Source organism: Heterocephalus glaber, unplaced genomic scaffold (genome assembly GCF_053883595.1).
Source record: "Heterocephalus glaber isolate CG9 unplaced genomic scaffold, H.glaber_assembly_v1.0 deba00001532, whole genome shotgun sequence".
NCBI lineage: Eukaryota > Metazoa > Chordata > Mammalia > Rodentia > Bathyergidae > Heterocephalus > Heterocephalus glaber.
The window spans coordinates 10,851,400-10,860,396 of NW_028258330.1; the positions used below are offsets into that span (position 1 = coordinate 10,851,400).

General features: G+C 41.0%; 1 pseudogene; it reads left to right on the forward strand.

The window, feature by feature from the left end:
- The first annotated feature begins 1,965 nt into the window (after positions 1-1,965).
- On the forward strand, positions 1,966-3,862 carry LOC101700493 (coiled-coil domain-containing protein 136 pseudogene; annotated as a pseudogene).
- The last annotated feature ends 5,135 nt before the right edge of the window (positions 3,863-8,997 follow it).

Genomic DNA, 8,997 nt, shown 5'->3' on the forward strand with positions numbered 1-8,997 from the left:
ACTCCAAATTATTCTCATTCACCTAGATACCTGTAGCAGCCTTCACCGAATCTAATGTTTTTGCTTCCTCTTCATCTCTGCCTCTACTTTCCATGGTGTCCAACAGTTAACTCTTCAATATGGACATATAACATTTCCTTCCATACAACTACTTGCCTTACCACTCCACTTGGTATGTGTGTGTGCATGGGCAGGGTTTGGGGATACTGACAAATGTTCTTTTGTGAACATCAACCTAGGCAAAAGGAGACATGCTATTCCCTGGATGTCCAAAGTCATCTCTAGTGCCTATGCATCTGTGAGCCCACCTGCATCTCTGCCCTCAACATGTTTTCAAATACAAACCTTTCTCCTCAACAAACCTGCCCTTTCTCTCAAGCTCCCAATTCTGAAAACAAAATCAACAGTTTTTCAGTCATTGATGGGAAATCATAGCCTCATCTATACAGCTTTCCCTCTTTCGTCCAACACATTTACTTGTTGCCAAGACCCAGTGATTAATATTCTATAAGATTTTCTTTCCTTTTCTCTTTTTTCTTACTTTTCTAAATACACTTCTAGTTCAAGCCCACCTTATCCCCAGCCAAATTATTGCAGTTGTCTCTAAATCAGCCATGCTCCTTCCAGCTTTCTTCATTGCCTAACCCACCATACATAATGACTCCAGAGAAGCATTTCCATGTGAGCTTTGAAGTGTATCCCACACCTTCAAAGCTACGGGCCTCCACATGGTCTACAATGGGAAAATCTACTGTCCTTGGATGGTCATCAAAGCCCTGTAGCAGATGATGCCAATGCCTTTCCTGGAAGTGTTGGGCTCTCCTAGGAGCATGCTGAAAGCTCCAGAGTTAACAAATGTAGGAAGAGTCTTCACCCAAGAAGGGGCAGAAGTTGGTGGAGAAATACTTCAGTTTTCTAACATCTTTGTGGAGCAATTCTCGGTGAATTCTCAGCAGACTGAGCCCACAGTAGTTAAACAGTGCAATGTCAAGCCATACTGCTGCCTGAGGCAGAAGAAGATAGATCTATGCTCCTATTTAATCAATTTTATGCATTTCTAAATGAGTAATGATTTAAATTTATATATTATTGAGTTTGCTTCTAAGAAGACCAGTAATGTAAAATTACAATTAAATGTGATTTGTTTTCCTCTTTCTTGGTTTTATGAGATAGAGTCCTGCTATGTAGTTCGGGCTGGCCTTGAATTCATTATGTAAGCCAGAATAGTCTTACACTCACAATTCTCCTGCCTCAGCCTCTTGATTGTTGGGATTATAGGCATATGTGACAACTTTGGGCACAAATCAATTTTTGATATAAATAAAATGTTTAAGTTGAAAAATACATGATTTTACTTTAGCTACTTTTCAATTTTTGTTATTTAATGTTCTGGAAAAAATTAATCATTTAAGAAACACAAAAAATGTATTTTTACTTATTTTCCCTTTGCTTCAGGCCTTCATAAGATCTGTAACAGCACTGTCAGAATCTGTCTTTATTTAAAATCTTGATAATTTGTTCATTATGGATTTTTTGTGTTGATTTGAGCTCTGAAAGTAGTTCATTAGAATATTATTCAATTTGATTACTGTTTGGTAAGACTTTCAATTCTACATTCTCAGTAAATGTCCTCTCACTGCACCCTTGAGGAAATAGGTTCATTCATGCACCCTTTATTGGATTTTCTTCCTTCCCTGACTCACTGGGCTCTTCTCATCCTGCTTCCTGGGATTATTTCCCAAATAGACTAATTAAACTATCTGTCTTGGAATTTTCTCTTAAGGGAATCCAAATGAAGACATGCACTTTGGTATAGGAACAACTGACTGTCCCAGAAGCATACCCACCACTGTCCCTCTGCCCTATGCTCACCCAATTGGGTGTTTTCTACTCCTACTTTGATAAATCATAACACTGTGACAGCCCATTGTCACAATTACATTAAGCGTGTAACATAAGGTGAATTGCAAGAGCTATGGCATTATTGGTGGTCAGCAAGGAGGAGCAAAAGCAACTTCAGAGGGAGCTCAAGTACGCCCAGAATGAAGTGTTTCATTTTCAAACTTCCCACAGTGTTGTCCAGAATGAGGAGCTGAAGACCAGGCTCTGTGCCCTGCAACAAAAGTATGATGCTAGCCAGGATGAGCAGAGTAAGCTCTTGAAGGTACAGGTGCAACTTCAGACTGAGCTCCAACAGCTCAAAATCCTGAAATCCACAATCATGGAGATCCAAAGTGAAAAGGAGTTACTATGCCCACTCCAGAATCTGCAGATTCAGCACCAGAACATCATGGGTGAGAAGGAGAAGCTGCTAGAGGTGCCGTGTTGGCTGCAGGAGAAGTTACAGTGCCATGAGGCAGAGCTGCAGTGTCTCTGGGACATGGTGGCCTCCTTGTGGGAGTCTGATGAGAAGAATGCAAAGGTACACACCCAGCTCTGAGAGATGAAGTGGCTATACGAGGCCAACAAGGATGAGCTGGAGCACCAGAAGCTCATGTATGACGAGCTGGAGGAGGACCTTCTGCTGCACCAGCTGGAGCTCAAACAGCTCAAGACCAGCCAGCCCTCTCCTGAAAAAAAAGGGAATATGTGCCAATAAGTGTGATGCACTGCTATCCAGGCTGACAGAACTGCAGGACAAGTTCAAGGCCAGCCAGAAAGAGATGGGGCAGTTGCAGATGGAGCAGTCAGAGTTCCTGGAGGATCAGAGGAGGCTGCAGGAGGAGCAGAGCCAGCTACAGGAGGAGCTGTACCGGCTCACATTCCTGCTGCCCAAATGTGGCCTCTTGCATAAGAGTCAGGAGCTGCTTACAGAGTTACAAGACCTATGGGACCTACAAATGCTCTACCAATGCATGCAAGAGGAACAAAGAAAACTGACACAGAACCAAGAGTGTCTGTTAAAGGAACAGGTAGAGGCACAGAAAGAGCTGCAAGATTTCAAAGACTCTCGTTTCCAGGAAGTGTTGGTGAATCCTGAGGATGCCAAACAACCTAAGTCCACAAATAGTGAGGAAAAAGTGCAAGCTGCTTCTGGATCAGTTGCAGGCTGTGCAGGAGCTGTATGTTGCCAGCCAAAAGAAACAGGAGCTGCTGCAACAGAAGCACGGGTGGCTCCTCGAGGAGCAGAGGAGGCTACAGGCCAACTTGCAGCTCTGTGTGGAAGAAATGCAGCTGCTCCAAATGCAGTCCCCCATATCGAAATGAAACTTGAGTCCTACAGAGAGAACTCTGCCAGCAGAGAGAACGTCCACAGGAGTTATGGTAGCACCACTGACAACAACGAGAGCTATCAAAAGAGTTATGCTAGAACCCAGGCCGGCAATGAGGGCTTTCTCTGGAGCTATGACAGAACCACTTCTGGTGAGACCTACCAGAAGAGTTACTGCTCCAGCAGCAGCAGCATCACCTATAAGAGCTATGGCAGCACAAGTACCTCTAACAGCTGCCCTAAGAGTTACATCAGCAGCAGTGCTGATGAGGACCCATCTGAGACCAGAGATTTAGAGCACTTTGAGGAAATGGTGGCCAAGGTGCTGGCCAAGCTGCAGGGAATGCAGGCCCTGTACCAGGTGAGCCAGGAGGAGCATTGCCAGTTGCAAGAGAAGATAAGATGCACACGCTTCTGGACAGTTAAAGAAAGCTGAGAGGATAGATCGATCCCTGTGAAAAGAAATTCAAGGAGTTCATGGAAAACCTTGAGAAACCTGCAGCTCCCCACAACGACAAGAATGAGGTAACTGCTATCAGGGAGGCAGAGTTTCTCCCCAAACCAGAGAAGGTGATGGCCATTTCTGAGAGAACAAAGACAGAGGGGCAGAGCAGGGACACTGAATCCCAGAAGGCCAAGCAGTCGGTATAGCTGATGCGCTATGCTTGGGCCGAAGGATGTTTCTCCCGTGCTCACTGTGCTGGGAGGAACTAGTCATCCTGATTTGTCTCAGGATTATTTTCTTCTTCTCATTTCCACTTTCGTCATCTCTTTTGTTGTATATCCTAGAGTACTTCTGCAGAGTTATATTTTTCACTTGCCAAAAAAAAAAAAAAAAGTGTAACATAAAAGCAACTTGCTGGGTCTTTGTTCCTGGTTCTTAGCATGAAACTTCCAACATCCTTAGAATTTCCTGAATGATAGAAGAGTCCCAAGGAGTGCCTTTGCATCACAACTTGGTTTATGCTAAGAAAGTAACTGAAGATGGGAGCACTACCTAGAGTCTCAGGATGGAGCTGGTCACCAGAAAGACTGGGATCCTGAGTGGAACTTTCATCCCCACCCACTAACCTCTGGGCAAGGGACAGAAAAACTCAAACAATTGAATTAATGACCTTGCAGATTGGTGAATGTACACATATGCTGGAGGGTACGGTGCCCCAAATCCATGGGGGACAGAAGCCCTATATAGTGGTATTTTGGTTCACGAATTTAATTTGTTCCATGATTCTGGGGAAAATGCCCATGGTCACATTTATCATCAGATGTGGAGTTTGTGCAAGGAAGCTTTCCTGAATTGAAGTATTACTGTACTGTACCTGAGACTCTTCCAGACCTTGCACTCTGTGCCTCTTCATCTGGCTGTTCATTTATGTCCTTTATGATATCCTTTATAAAGTAAACCAACAATAATACACTGAGTGTCAAACTGAGTCCTGTGAGCCACTGAAACAAACTATCAAATCTGAGGAGAGCCTTATTGGAGGGACTGGACAGAAGTGGGGAACCTGCAGACCTGGACCCCATTACTTGTGACTGGCATCTGAAATTGGGGGTAGTCTTTTGGGACTAAGCCCCTAATCTATGCAGTGTGCATTAACTCTAAATAGTGTCACCATAAAACTGTAGGTCATTCTATTGGTATTACAGAGATTTGCAGAATTGTTGGGCACGGAGAACCCACACACTTGGCTTCGGAAGTGATGTAAAACTGGATCTTAGGAATTAGCAACTCTTATTATCTTCTTATTTGTTTCTGGAATGCCCTCTCCCTAGAATTCCTTTGTTCTGTGTTCACCACTTGAAAAATTAACCATGCCACTGGTCTCATTAAGGCAATGTTTCCCCATCTCCTCAAGCAGAATGATGCTTGTTCCCATATCTCAGTGACAATTCATATGATATACCATGCACCTTATACACCATGGGCATTTTAAGGCCTCTTTTGTCTACTGTTGGACTGTCATCTCAAAAAATGAAGACAGTGCCCAGTTCAGGTTTCTAAGTAGCCACAACTCACCTTACAGTGGGCAGCTGTGTACTATGAATTTGATACATTGAGTTAAAGAGTTTAATAAATTCAGAACAAAATGTATTCCATAGCAGAACTTTCACTTGAGTGAACACAGCAGGTGGAGATATATAGAAATATATTCAAAGCAGAGCTATCAGGGAACACAATGTACCAGATTAGTTGGCCTGATTTGCTGCCTGGGCAGGAAGTTCAGGAACAAAACCGCCCAACAGTCTGGAGGTACATTTGCCAAGCAAGATTTCCCAGAAGCTCTTGGCCTCGCGCACCAACACAGGACTCTACTTCTTCCTATTTCCAAACTCTCCCTGACGATGTTGCTTGACTCTGTATGCATCAAGTGGCACACATTCCTCCTAGGTGTCCGCAATCAAGTCTAGAATTGGGAAATGAAGAAAAAAATAGCTGGCATCTGCTCTGACCCTGATGATAGGGTTGTTGTAAGACCTGGAACGCTCTTTTCAACACCACCTGGCAGTACACCCACCGACACCATCAGTTAGCATTTAAAGGGCTCCCATAAATCACCAGGTTCTCTACACTGCTACACAGACAGCTGAATTTTTCTTGGCTGTAATGAAACAGTTCATGCCATCTTCTCCCCCATATTGACAACAATTCACGGAGTGCAGGATCCAAACACAGTGACATTTTATATTTCCACTCCTAAATCTTTTTCTGCTATTTAAGGCATATCAAGTTGTTCATCACAGTGTTATTTATGAGAGTGGAGAGTTGGGAAGAAACATAAATCCCAGGAATGCTCAAGCAATGTATTCCATTTTCACAAGCTTATTTATAGAGAATTTATATTAACATCAATATAGTATTAGTCATACCAAGAATAGTAAGAATTTGGGTATACAGATTCCATTTATAATATGTTTGGCACATTATGAATATGTATACAATTAGTAATTATATGAAATAGTGATACATTTTATACATTTAAAAATGAACTGCATGGATATCTTACATTGAGGATAAGTCATTAAAGAACATTTGGGAAAGGAAAGTTACAATCCCTTTCTTTGTCTTGCCCCAAAACATTTACAAATTCTGAATATACATGGTGTGTGTGTGTGTGTGTGTGTATGTATGTGTATATGTGTGTGTGTGTGGTGTGATAGAAAAATATGATGTACATTTAAAAAAATTACTACAGTAAAAGATACATTCACATTAATTCCCTGCTAAATACATCCCTTTGCTTTGAACACACTTATCCCATCATTTTGTCACTTTGTGCAGCAGTTCCAGAAGTACCTTTTCTTCAGTATATTTTATGCTACTATATCATATGCATTCCTCAGTATTTTGAACCACTTCAAAACATGTACCTTTCATGAGTCAAAAGTCGCATGGTGCCAGACATGGTAGATAAGATGGATGAGTACTCACGATAATGATTTTTTTTCCTTAGGTTCTTTTATTGGTACATTTTAGGTGTACAATACATTTACATTTATCATTGGGTGTTTGTACCTGTACATGATGTATCTTGGTTCTTATTTTTTCCCCATTACCTGTGCTCCCTTCACCCCCTCCATCCTTCCCTATTTACATAGACTTTGTTTCCATTTTTTCCTTTTCTCATAATTTTTCCTTTCCCTTCTTTCCTTTCCACTCCCCCCATTTCCCCTAACCCTTTAGACCTTTTCTTCCTATTTCACATTATGTTCATTTTAATCTTTATTTACACTGTCAGTTTCTCACACCAGAGAAGCTACTCGGTATTTACACATGTGTGTCCTATTTATTTCATTCAAGAGTATGGCCTCAATATGTATCCATTTAGCTATAAATCACTCTAGTTTCTCATACTTTATGGCTGAGTAGTACTCCATTTTATAGAAAAACCACATCTTCTTTATCCAGTTTCCAGTTGATTGGCACTCGAGATGTTTCCAAGCTTTAGCTATTACAAACTGTGCTGCTATAAACATGAGTACACATATATCTCTGTGGTATGATTCTTTTAATTTTGGGGGGAAGATACCCAGCAGGAGAATAGCTGGGTCAAATAGGACCTCTAGTCCTAGTTCTTTGAGGTATCTCCATACTGATTTCCACAGTGGTTGCACCAGTCTGCACCCCCACCAACAATGGAGAAGGGTTCCTTTCTTCCCACAACCACGCCAGTATTTGTTATTGGTTGATTTCTTGATAGCAGCCATTCTTTCTGGGGTGAGGTGAAATCTCAGTGTTGTTTTCATCTGCATCTCTCGAATGACCAGTGATGTTGAACATTTTTGCATATGCTTATTTGCTGCTTTTACTTCTATGTCTGAGAAATGTCTGTTCATTTCAGATGCCCATTTTTGAATTAGGTCTTTAAATTTGGGGGATCTGATTTTTTTCAGTCCTTTGTATATTCTAGATAGTAGTTCTTTGTCTGAGGTACAGCTGCTAACAATTTTTTTGCGCATTGTAGGTTGTCTTTTAGCTCTGTTGGTGGTTCCTTTTGCAGTGCAGAAGCTTTTTAATAAGATGAGATCCCAGTTGCTGATTCTTTGTGCTAGTTCCCATGCTACTGAGGTTTTGTTTATAAAGTCTTTTCCAGTGCCAATGTCTTCAAGAGTTCTACCTAATTTATCTTCCAGCAAGTTTAGTGTTTCTGTTTTAATATTTAGATCTTTAATCCACTTCAATCTTAGTTTAGTGCATGGTGATAGATATGGGTCTAATTTTAATCTTTGGCAGGTTAAAATACAGTTTTTCCAACACCGTTTATTAAATAGGCTATCTTTCTCCCAGTGAGGATGGTTGGCACTTTTGTCAAAGATGAGTTGGCAGAGTATGTCTGGAGTTGTTTCTGGATCCTCAGGTCTGTTCTTTTGCCAGTACCATGCTGTTTTTATCACAGTAGCTTTTTAGTATAGTTTCAAGTTGGAGATTTTGATACCCCTTACCATTTCTCTGTTGCCTAGAATTACTTTTGCTATTTTAGGTCTCTTCTGGTTCCAAATGAATTTTTGGATTGTTTTCTCTAGTTCTGTGAAATATATTGTTGGAATTTCAATTGGCATTGCATTTAATCTATATAGCAGTTTTGGAAGTATGGCCATTTTCACTCTATTGGTTCTTCCTACCCAGGAGCAAGGGATGTCTTTCCATTTGCTGATATCCTTCCCAATCTTCTTTTTCAGAGTGCTGTAATTTTCAGTGTAGAGGTCTTTTGCTTCCTTTGTTAGATTGATTCCTAGATATTTCACTTTTTTTGGATGCAATTGTAAAAGGAATTGTTTCCCTAATTTCTCCTCAGTGAGTCTGTTATTTGTATACAAGAAGGCTATTGTTTTTTGAGTGTTGACCTTGTATCCAGCTACTCTACTGAATCTCTCAATTAAGTCTAGAAGTCTTTTGGCAGAGATTTTTAGATCTTCTATGTGAAGTATCATATCATCAGCAAATAATGACTGTTTAACTTCTTACTTTCCTATCTTCACTCTTTTTATTTCTTTCTCTTTTCTAATTGCTGTAGCTAATGTTTCCAGAACTATATTGAATAGGAGTTCACCACAATGATTTTATGAGGCTATTGGATGGCACTCAGCAGCAGCATTCACCATGCTTTTTTTTTTTTGTACGAGGGATCAAACTCTGGACCTTGCACTTGCAAGGCAGGCAGGCAGCAGAACCACTGAGCTAAATCCCTGGCCCCACCATGCTTTTGATCACACTTCCTAAAGACATTCATGAAAGAGGACTTCCAGAACTGCTTCAGAAAAGTGGTAAGAATGACGGGATCACT